The sequence below is a fragment of the Giraffa tippelskirchi genome, chromosome 7 (assembly GCF_054371585.1).
Source record: "Giraffa tippelskirchi isolate mGirTip1 chromosome 7, T2T-mGirTip1v1.2.pri, whole genome shotgun sequence".
Classification (NCBI taxonomy): domain Eukaryota; kingdom Metazoa; phylum Chordata; class Mammalia; order Artiodactyla; family Giraffidae; genus Giraffa; species Giraffa tippelskirchi.
In genome coordinates, this window is record NC_137281.1 from 73176169 (window position 1) to 73188266 (window position 12098).

The window sequence follows — 12098 nt, forward strand, 5'->3', positions numbered from 1 at the left end:
AGGCTCCTCTGTCCACGTGGATTCTCCAGGCAAGTATACTGGAGTGGGTTACCATGCCCTCCTCCAGGGGATCTTCCCAACCTAGGTATCGAACTCAGGTTTCCCTCATTGCAGGCAGATTCTTTACCATCTGAGCCACCAGGGAAGCCTATAAACAATGATAGATCGAAGGAAAACAGTAAAGCTCTGTTTGATCAGCTGTGCCAGGTGTGTCCCACAGAACAGAGTGACTCAGAGACGAAGGAGTGAAGAGTATTTCTAAATTCATGTTTGGGAAAACCGGGACTGATGGTATTATTACGTCCACACACACTTCATCACTCACTCTCATCTCCATAACCTAAAGCAGATGGAATCTAAGATACCATGTTGCAGTAGAGAAAAGTATATAAAAAGCAGAACCATAGTGAATTTATTTCAAATAGTAAATGCTCAAGCACAAGACAAAATGTATCACAAAAGGAAGGACAGTGACAATTGCTAAGTCGCTTCAGTCGTGTCCGACTCTGTGTGACCCCATAGACGGCAGCTCACCAGGCTCCGCCGTCCCTGGGATTCTCCAGGCAAGAACACTGGAGTAGGTTGCCATTTCCTTCTCCAGTGCATGAAATGGAAAAGTGAAAGTGAAGTCGCTCAGTCGTGTCCAGCTCTTAGCGACCCCATGGACTGTAGCCTACCAGGCTCCTCCGTCCATGGGATTTTCCAGGCAAGAGTACTGGAGTGGGGTGCCATTGGCAATTAGATGAATCAAAAATACTGAGTCCAGGGACTTCCCTGGTGGTCCAGTGGCTAAGACTCCATGCTCCCAATGCAGGGGGTGTGGGTTTGATCCCTGGTCAGGGAACTATATCCCACATGCCGCAACTGAAGAGTTTGCATGCTGCAATCAAGATGAATCCTAAAAAAATAATCCATAACTTAACAGTAGGATTGTTGAAGGGACAGAGGAGACAATTGAAAGAGCTCAGAATGACCAAACCTGGAACAATCTGAACAACCTAATATAGGAGTTGTTGCTGTTATTCAGTCATTCAGTCTGTCTGACTCTTTGCAACCCCACGGACTGCAGCATGCCAGGTTTCCCTGTCCTACACCATCTCATATCCATTGAGTCAGTGTTGCCATCCAACCACCTTGTCCTCTGTCATCCCCTTCTCCTCCTGCCTTCAATCTTTCTCAGCATCAGGGTCTTTTCCAATGAGTCAGTTCTTTGCATCAGGTGGCCAAAGTATTGGAGCTTCAGCTTCTGCATCAGTCCTTCCAATGAACACCCAGGACTGATTTCCTTTAGGATGGACTGGTTGGATCTCCTTGCAGTCCAAGGGACTCTCAAGAGTCTTCTCCAGCACCACAGTTCAAAAGCATCAATTCTTCAGCACTCAGTTTTCTTACACGACTACTGGAAAAACCATAGCCTTGACTAGACGGACCTTTGTTGGCAAAGTAATGTCTCTACTTTTTAATATGCTGTCTAAGTTGGTCATAGCTTTTCTTCCAAGCAGCAAGAGTCTTTTAATTTCATGGCTGCAGTCACCATCTGCAGTGATTTTGGAGCCACAAAAAATAATCTCTCACTGTTTCCATTGTTTCCCCATCTATTTGCCATGAAGTGATGGGACAAGATGCCATGATCTTAGCTTTCTGAATGCTGAGTTTTAAGCCAACTTTTTTACCTTCATCAAGAGGCTCTTTAGTTCTTCTTTGCTTTCTGCCATAAGAGTGGTGTCATCTGCATATCTGAGGTTATTGATATTTCTCCCAGCAATCTTGGTTCCAGCTTGTGTTTCATCCAGCCTGGCATTTCACATGATGCACTCTGCATATAAGTTAAATAAGCAGGGTGACAATATACAGCCTTGATGTACTCCTTTTCTTATTTGGAACCAGTCTGTTGTTCCATGTCCAGTTCTAACTGTTGATTCTTGACCTGCATGCAGATTTCTCAGGAGGCAGGTCAGGTGGTCTGATATTCCCATCTCTTTCAGAATTTTCCACAGTTTGTTGTGATCCACACAGTTAAAAGCTTTGGTGTAGTCAATAAAGCAAAAGTAGGTGTTTTCCTGGAACTCTCTTGCTTTTTCGATGATCCAGTGGATGTTGGCAATTTGATCTCTGGTTCCTCTGCCTTTTCTAAATCCATCTTGAACATCTGGAAGTTAACAGTTCATGTACTGTTGAAGCCTGGCTTGGAGAATTTTGAGCATTACTTTGCTAGTATGTGAAATGAGTGCAATTGTGTGGTAGTTTGAACATTCTTTGGCATTGCCTTTCTTTGGGATTGGAATGAAAACTGATCTTTTCCGTCCTGTGGCCACTGCTGAGTTTTCCAAATTTGCTGGCATATTGAGTGCAGCACTTTCACAGCATCATCTTTTAGGATTTGAAACAGCTCAACTGGAATTTTATCACCTCCAGTAGCTTTGTTCATATAACAAAGTATTATATAAGTATTACAGAACTATATGTATTAGAGAATTGTGAATCTATACATATTAGACAACTGTGAATCAGAATTATAACGTGGCATCACCTCACACATGTCAGAAAGGTCAGCGTAGAAAATCTACAACAATAAATGCTGGAGAGGGAATGGAGGAAAAGAAACCTCCTAGCTGTTGGTGGGAATGAAAGTCAGGAAATCCACAAAGGATAACAGGACAAAGGGTCATGAAAAACTAAGCAGAGAAGTACCGTAGGACCCAGCAACCCCATTCCTGGGCACAGATCCAGAGAAAACCATAAGTTTAAAAGACAGGTGCACCCCAGTGTTCATGGAAGCACTATGTACAATAGCCAAGACATGGATGAAGCCTGAGTGGGTAAGGACAGATGAATGGTAGAGAGATGGGGTACAGACACACAGAGCAATAGCGCTCAGCCAGAAAAAGGGTGGCATCACTCCATGTCCAGCAACAAGGAAGGAAGTAGAGATGATCACACGAAGTAAGACAAAGGAAGACAAGTATCATGGTATCTCTTGGAGGTGGATGCTAAAAATGGATACAAATGAACTTCTTGACCAAACAGAAATGGTCTAACAACATAGCAAAGCACATTCTGGTTACCAAAAGTGAAAGGTGGTGGGCAAAGGAAATGAGAAGGTGGAGATGAACATACACACAAGACTCTTTGTAAAATAATCAAAAAGAACCCACTATAGGACAGGGACCCCAAACCAACACTGCATAATAAACTATATGGGAAGAGAACCCAAAAAAGGGCATGTACACAACTCTGCATAATTGAATGATGCTTCTGTTCACCTGAAACAAACAAACAAACACACCCTACAACATTGTAAGTCACCTCTACACCAATGCAAAATACAAATTACGAAAAGAGAATGCTGACCCTATTCCCTTCAGGCCTTAGTGACCTGGGCTGCTGCCACATCCCTGAAGCCTGGGCAGGCTTGGGTCCCTTGGATGGACTGACTGTCTTAGCGCTGAGGGAGGTGGGGAGGATGTGCCAGCCAATGAGCCCTGCCCCATGGACCTGGCGGGCCTGTTCCCCTCTGCACCGGCCCACGACCTCCAGATCCTGGCGGGTCCTCCTGTACTGAAACCACGCCTACTGCACCCAAAGGATGTGGAGCCTCTGGGCTGCAAGAGCTCTGAAAGGGCCCCTGGGCTCCATGTCTCCAGGCGATGGGGTTCCCACCTCCAGCTTCCTTCCTTAGGGTCACCCCAGCTATGGTGAAAGCACCCTCCCCAGAGTGCTGCTGCAGGAACTGGGATGTGTCCAGGGGACAGGGGTAAGGAAGGAAGAAGGAATGGGACGCAAGCCTTGGGTGTTTCTTCTGGCTCATTCCACTCGAACTGACAATCAGGAACAGGATTTCCCTAAGGCTCTGGTTCCCCCAGTGACCAGGGGAGGTGCATAAAGACACGCTGCCACCTTGTGGCCATTTCCCATAATAGCAACTTTGAAACCTTTGCTCACTGGCACTTAATAATATTCACTAGGCCTGCGGGCTGTAAGGAAACACACCTGCCCTCAAGAAATGTCCTAGCAGAGGTCAACAGAAAAACATTAAAAACAGAGCAGGACTTCAAGAAGCCAATTTGAATAAGTAAGTTTAAGTCACATTGTTTATTTTATTTTATTTTTTTTAATAAATTTATTTATTTTAGTTGGGGGCTAATTACTTTACAATATTGTAATAGTTTTTGCCATACATTGACATGAATCAGCCAAGTTTAAGTCACATTGTTTAAAAAAAATCACATGTAAAGATGTCAACATCGCTCAATATGAGAGAAATGCAAATCAAAATTCCAAGGAGGTATCATCTCACAACAGTCAGAATGGCCACAGATGGAAACTCTATGAACAATAAATGCTGGAGAGGGTGTAGAGCAAAGGGAACCCTCCTACACTGATGCTGGGAATGGAAATTGGGAGCAGCCACTGTGGAGGACACCAGGCAGGTTCCTTAGCATGAAAATGAAATTAGGATGCTCCCTAACACCATACACAAAATAAACTCCAAGTAGATTAAAGAGCTAAATAAAAGGAAAGATACTATGAAACTCTTGAGGAAAAACTCTTGACATCAAATGCAGCAAGTTCTTTTTTGATCCTCCTCGTAGAATCATGAAACTAAAACAAAAATAAACAAATGGGACCTAATAAACATTAAAAGCATCTGCACAGCAAACGAAACCATCAGTGAAAGAAAAAGACAATCCTCAGAATGGAAAAAAAGTTCTTGCAAACAAAGATACCTATAGGAATTTCTCTTCAACACATACAAACCATTAGTACAGCTCAATATCAAAAAAACAAACAACCCGATAAAAAAATCAGCCAAAGAATAAGTGGACATTTCTCCAAAGAAGTTATAGAGATGGCCATAAAGCACATGAAACAATGCTCAGCATCACTAGTTCTTAGAGAAAGGCAAATCAAGTGTACAATGAGGTATCACCTCACATTGATCAGAATGGCCACATTGAAAACCCTACAACAATAAAGTCTGCAGAGGGTGTGGAGAAAAGGGGGGGAATGTAGGGGGGAATGTCAGTCAGTACACCCACTAGGGAGAACATTATGGAGGTTCTTAAAAAACAACATAGAAGTACCCAGTGACCCAGCAATCCCATACCTAGATGGAGACCCAGAGGAAACCAGAATTTAAAAAGACGCCTGCACCCAGCAGTCAGGGCAGCACTAGGTACAATAACCAAGATACGGAAGCAACTTAAGTGTACAGGACAGATGGGTGAAGACGGAAAATGGGGTGCGTGTACACAAGGCAATATTACTCAGACTCAAAGAAGGATGAAATAATGCCGTTTCCAGTTATCGGGGAGAAACTGGAGATAATCATACCAAGAGAAGTAAGTGAGATAAAGAGTGACAAGTATAGGATATTACTTCCTATGGAATCTAAACATGGATACAAATAAACTTTGCAAAAGAGAAACAGCCTCATAGACTTAGAAAAGAAACTCATGGTTACCAAAAAAGAAAGGCAGGGTGACAGGGAATAATTACTTGGTTCAGATCAATATATACACCTTAAAACAGATGCTAAAGGGCTCATAATAGCCACAAGCCCGAGAGGGCTGTAAATGACACCTGTCCTCAAGAAATGTCCTGGGGTAAATCACTGGAAAAAAATTCCAAACAGGGCCAACTTTCAAGAAGCCAGATTGAAGAGGCAAATTGTTCTCACAAGAAGTAAAATAATAATAAAAGCACATGGAAAGATAGTCCACATCTGTAATTATTAAATCAGTGCCAAACAAAACTGCGAGGTATCACCTCACACTGGCCACAATGGCCATCATCAAAAAGATCTACAAAGAATAATTACTGCAGAAAATGTACAGCAAATAAAATCCTCCCACAGTCTTGGTGGGAAAGTAAATGGTGAAGTCACGATGGAAAACAGCATGCAGGTTCCTAGAAACACTAAACATAGAGGTATCATATGATCCTGCAGTCCCATTCCTCGCTTAGGTCCAGAGAAAATCACCACTCAAAATGACACGAGCACCTTGATTTTCGGGGCAGCGCTATTTACAATAGCCAAGACACAGAATCCACCGAAATGTCCACTGACAGAAGAATGAAGACTATGTGGTATATCTATACACTGGAATGCTACTCAGCCATAAAACAGAACGAAATAATTATATTGGCAGCAGCTTGGATATACCAAGAAATTATCATACTATACATACTTTTCAGAGAGAAAAGGACAAATATCCGAAGATATCATGTACAGATGGAATCTATAAGTTCAGACCAAGGAACTAACTTACAAAACAGAAACAGACTCACAGACTGAGAAAATCAATTGTGATTATCAAAGGAAAGGGAAAGATAAATTAAGAGTTTGGGAAGAAAATATACACACTAATATATATCAAGTTGAAAAAAAAAGGACCTAATGAATAGAACTGGGACTCTACTGAACAAACTGTACTAACCTATGTGAAGGAAAAAACAGAAAAAGAATAGATATACATCTATGTGTTACTGAATCAAGTTCATGTACACCTAAAACAAACAAAACATTGGAAATCAACTCTACCCCAATATAAAATAACAACAAATTACAAATTAAATTACGTGAACTCGGTCTAGGGAAAACCAGACACTGGTGACCTTATGAATTAGATATATGATATGCTATGGTATTAATATGACACCACCAAAGGTTCTCCTTCACTCACTGGATCACAGAGCAGCAACTCACTCAAAGGTGCCTGACCTCATGTAAGTGCGACAATATGAAGAGAAGAAAAAGGACCACAGGTGAGTCAGGGCAATGCCCTCAATTCAGATGTTGGAAATCTCAGAGCGGACAAGAGGCACTGAGGTAAAGAGCACATGTGGGGTCTGAGGGCTCAGGATCATCAGACCCATGTGGATGGGGTGAGACCCGCACAGCCCCCAGACCCTGCACCTGCGGTCACATACCCACAGTGTCCAGGGTGACTCCCCGCCAAGACCCTGCACCTGGGGACACAAGGCCAAAGTCTCCATGGTGACCCCTTCCCAAACCCTGGACCTGGGGTCACACATCCACAGTATCCAGGGTGACCCCCCCAAGACCCTGCACCGGCGGTCACACATCCACATTATCCAGGGTGACCCCCCCAAGACCGTACACCTGGGGACACAAGGCCACAGTCTCCAGGGTGACCTCTCCCAGACCCTGCACCTGGGGACACATGTCCACAGTCTCTAGGGTTACCCCCCGCCCTAGACCCTGCACCTGGGGTCACACATCCACAGTATCCAGGGTGACCCCCCCAAGACCCTGCACCTGGGGACAAATGGCCACAGTCTCTAGGGTTACCCCCCGCCCTAGACCCTGCACCTGGGGTCACACATCCACAGTATCCAGAGTGACCCCCCAAGACCCTGCACCTGGGGACAAATGGCCACAGTCTCCAGGATGACCCCTCCAAGACCCTGCACCTGAGGACACATGTCCACAGTCTCCAGGGTGACCCCCCCAAGACCCTGCACCTGGTGTCACATGTCCACAGTCTCCAGGGTGACCCCCTCCCAGATCCTGCACCTCTGGTGGTAAGACCGTTGGTTAGGACCCCAGGTCTCTGCTGGTTGGGCCCTTACGGTCGAAAGGAGTGAGTTCCTGTAACCTCCTGGCTTGGTAGATAGGTGCCCCTTCCCCCACACTTGTCCCAGAGAAGTCCTCCTCTTTCCCTTCGGTTCTCTGTGATATGAACTGTTCTTACAGCTGTCATGATAATGCTGAACACACTACCTTGGTGCTGAGGTCTCGGTCTTTGTTGTCCCGATGAGGTGCTAGGACACACACACCAGACGCTGGGCTGGAGGACGAGGGGCAGGTCTGGTCTCTGCTGAGCATGGGCGCTCTGCTGGAAGGAGAGCACAGCAGCTACCTCACCTGCTGCCCATTGACTTTTTGCCTGATCCATGGGCCCTGCAATCAATTGCCCAGATAAACCTGCTCCCTTCTTGCCATGCTCGTGCTGATGAATTGGAATAATTACCAGGTAGCTCACCTGAGGAGTCTCCAGGAGCCCCACGCAGTGGTAAAGAGGGAATAGGCACAGGCCTGTATAAAATGATGATACTGCTGCTGCTGCTGCTGCTAAGTCGCTTTAGTCCTGTCCGACTCTTAGCAACCCCATGGACTGCAGCCCACCAGGCTCCTCCGTCCATGGGATTTTCCAGGCAAGGGTACTGGAGTGGGTTGCCATTGCCTTCTCCAATAAAATGATACTGTAAAGCATTAATTCTTAAACACAAGTGAAGCTCACATGTATTCTTCCCTTTTTCTTAATTTTGTGTATATGGTCTCCCTCTGCACATGATTCTGACCCATGCAGACAGGGTGAGGCTCACACAGCCCCCAGACCCCAAACCTGGGGCACACGTCCCCTTGCTCAGAACACCATGGTTCTGGTCATCGGGCCCCCAATATTTAAATAAGCCAGGTCCATCTAGTCAAATCTATGGTTTGTCCAGTAGTCATGTATGGAGGTGAGAGTTGGACCATATTGAGCACCGAAGAACTGATGCTTTCAAACTGTGGTGCTGGAGAAGACTCTTGAGAGACCTTGGACAGCAAGGAGATCAAACCAGTCAATCCTAAAGGAAATCCACTGTGAATGTTCATTGGAAGGACTGATGCTGAAGCTGAAGTTCCAGTAAAGTACTGGCCACCTGATGGGAAGAGCGGACTCATTGGAAAAGACCCTGAGGCTAGGAAAGATTGAAGGCAGCAGAAGGGGACGACAGAGGATGAGATGGTTGGATGGCATCACCGACTCGATAGACATGAGTTTGAGCAAACACCAGGAGATAGTGGGGGACAGGGAAGCCTGGCGTGCTGCAGTTCATGCGGTCACAAAGAGTTGGACACCACTGAGCGACTGAACAACACCAACCAGGTAGCCAAGCTGAGGTGTCTCGATGAGCCCCAGGGGAGGTGAACTTGTCAGAGGGAAAGAGGAAGAGCCCTACCTCAGCACTGACCCCTGGAGGGCCGTGGAAGCCCACTCAGAGAAGAGCATGGTTAGAGAAGCCCACCTCAGCTCCAGACCCCAGACAGCTGAGCACTGGCATTCAGATGCAGACAAGGAGTTTCCCAGAACAGAGGCCAGGCCGGGTCTTTACCCAGGTCTCCATGTCCTACTGCACAGAGAACCCGGCAGGTGTAAATATTCGCATTGTAGAAGCACACGGTCTCATCTAAACATAATCAGTGTAGACAGGACTTGGTCAGATTCAAAGTAGCTTAGGGATGTGCTCCCAGGAGGCACAGGTCACACCCCCGGGGTCTGTCATCGCTGGACAGGGGCTCACCCGCATGTGGGAACTAGGATGTACCTTTCTCAAAGAAGAGATCATCACTGGGCTCCACTCTTCACCCACGTCAGGAAACGGAACAAAAACTTTGTCACTAAACATCTTGAAGGGCAAAGCTGTGAGCAGGTTCTGCGGCCACGTGGCGATCAGGGCCCGGGGAGAGCCAAGAACCTCGAGCGCAGCCCAGGGTCCTGCAGGGACAGACCGGAAGTGGTGCGGCTGCAGCGTCCCAGGCTTCCAGCAGGAGGCGCCGCCCCAGATGCCTGGGAAGGACAGTCCTACAAGGTCCAGCGGAGACAGCGGGTCCGTCCATCCTGAGGATCAATTAGGGGTGGAGCAAGCTCAGGTGCTGTTTCTCCGCAGGGTGGTGGGGAGGGGGCTGACACCGCCTAGGCTCCCGCTCAGATGACTTCGTGCCTGGGCTGACGCCCGCCCGCAGGCACCACGCTGCATCCGAGCAGGAGTGCGGGAAGAGGTGGGACATAGACGCCATCGGAGCAGAGACCCACGGAAAACTCCCACCTGCACCCGCCTGCCCACCTCGGGCCCCAAGCCCTCAGCCCACGACCCACTACCAGCCCCTCCAACCCCCGCACACAAGTGCGCTGCACACCTACAACACACCATGCACCCGAACAGCACATGTCAGCAAACAATCACACACATACATAGCACACACACGGGCAATAAAATGAATATCCTAAAGCATTTGTCCCTAAATGCAGGTGAAGCTCACATACATTCTTCCCTTCTTCTGAGCTTTGATGGATTTCAAAATAAAAAAGTTTATAAAGAAGGTAATGGTGAATGACTTTTGGATCATGAGACTTTCTGAAGCTATTCCACAAATACTACAAGACATGAGAGATGAACGTAGATATTCCATGTGTCCCTTGACAGAACAACAGACAAGCAGACCACGGTCCATCCACACAATGAATGTTGTCCAGCCTGAAAGGAAGGCAGTTCTGACACAGCCTACAGTGTGGATGAAGCCTGAAGGCATTATGGTCAGTGAAATAAGCCAGACACGGAATATGAGTCCACTCATACAAGGTCCCAGAGCAGTCGGCTCCATAGACACAGAAAGCAGGATTGTAGGTGCCAGAGGCTGAGGGAGGGAACAGGGACTGAGTGTCTCCTGGGGACTGTCTCGGTTTTGCAAGATAGAAGTAGTGACTGAACAACAAGAATGCACACAAGCATGCACTGCAGCAGCATTTACAACAGCTGAGACATGGAAGTAACCAAAATGTACATGGACAGATGAGTGAATAAAGGAGTCATATATGCATAGAATGGAATATGATTCAGCCATGAAAAAATAATAATGCCATTTACAAGGATAATCTAGAACAATCAAAGATTAATCTAGAACAATCATAGTGAGTGAACTATTTCAGAAGGAGAAACTGTTATCAATGAGCTATTTTATAAAAGTGAGATACACACACAGTCTTAGGAAACAAACATGGTTACAGAAGGGGAGTTGGTGGGAGGGATAAATTAGGAGGTTGGGATTAACTTATACTCACAAATGCGTGTAGAATATAGAATCAAACGGACCCACTTTAGAAAGGGTGGTGTACTACACACTCTATAATAATGTGTATGTGAAAAAAACAAAGATGAATCAGTATGTGTATGGGGATAACTGATGAAGAATCTTCACACCTACAAACACAACATTGTAAGTCAGTTATCCTCCAAAAGAAGTAAACATTCAGTTTAAAAAAAAAACAAACAAGGATTAATGAGACACAGGTTTCTGGCGTGTGCCAGAAGAAACCACGTACTCGGAGTAACCCTAAGGCTCTGGTTATTCTAGTAACAGGAGTAGGGCATGAAGAAATCCTGTCTCCTTGTGAGCACTTACAGTGCTGATGAGATGTAAATACTAAGAATCACTGTTGAGAGGAGGATGGAACTGCCTTTTGTAATTTTTAGTAAGATGAGCCTTGATTCCAGCCCAGGTCACAGGACTTAAAGCAAGTTCTGCTTAGCGCTCCCTCCTCATCAGCACCAGCAAGGGAAGAACGTGCCTGAACAGCAGCTCCGCCTGAGGCCGGCAGACAGCCTCGCTGAGGGACACGTCAGTCACGTCTCTGCCTCGTCAGGCAGTTAAGGAGGCTCCCCCCTCAGAGCAAAGGGCTCCTTAACTCCAAATTCATTTTGCACAAAGAAGAGGAAAGAATCAGACATAAACTATAAAATAAATCAAGTATCTTTATTTTTAAATTTAAATACATAAAGTGAAAGATGGTGCTCTCTTCAGCAGCACATATACTAAAATTGGAATGATACAGAGATTAGCGTGGCCCTGAGCAAGGGTGACACGCAAATTTGTGAAGCGTTCCATGTTTTTTTAAAAAAGTGAAGGATAAAAGCAGTAAAAATGACACTTTAAGTGAATAAATTACAAAATAAATCAACTACGTATTCTGACTTATATATAAAAAAGAGGAGGAGAATGGAAGCAACACAAATTACTGTTAAGTGAACAGCCCTTGGCTATGTGGGTACCACTCAAGTTCTCCAGTAAATTCCACCCTAAACTTGGCTGCAGACACCATCTGGGAACCAGAGCTGCTCTTTCCATCACATCAGGAGGAGCCTTCTTTGTCACCGGGGCATGCACAGAACCCAGGTCTGTGCCTTCAGGCACCTCTTCTGCCAGGCTCCAAGCACAAGGCTCAACCTGAGTTGTGTTCTCCATCTTCTCCTGCAGGTTAATGGTGGTAAAATGAGGCACAGGAAGCGCCTAGAACTTGGGCACCTCC

General features: G+C 46.0%; 1 non-coding gene across 1 annotated transcript; it reads left to right on the top strand.

The window, feature by feature from the left end:
- Positions 1–11580: 11580 nt before the first annotated feature.
- Positions 11581–11683, top strand: LOC145515923 (U6 spliceosomal RNA). The gene has a single exon (XR_014061129.1). It is a non-coding gene; the product is annotated as a U6 spliceosomal RNA (small nuclear RNA).
- The last annotated feature ends 415 nt before the right edge of the window (positions 11684–12098 follow it).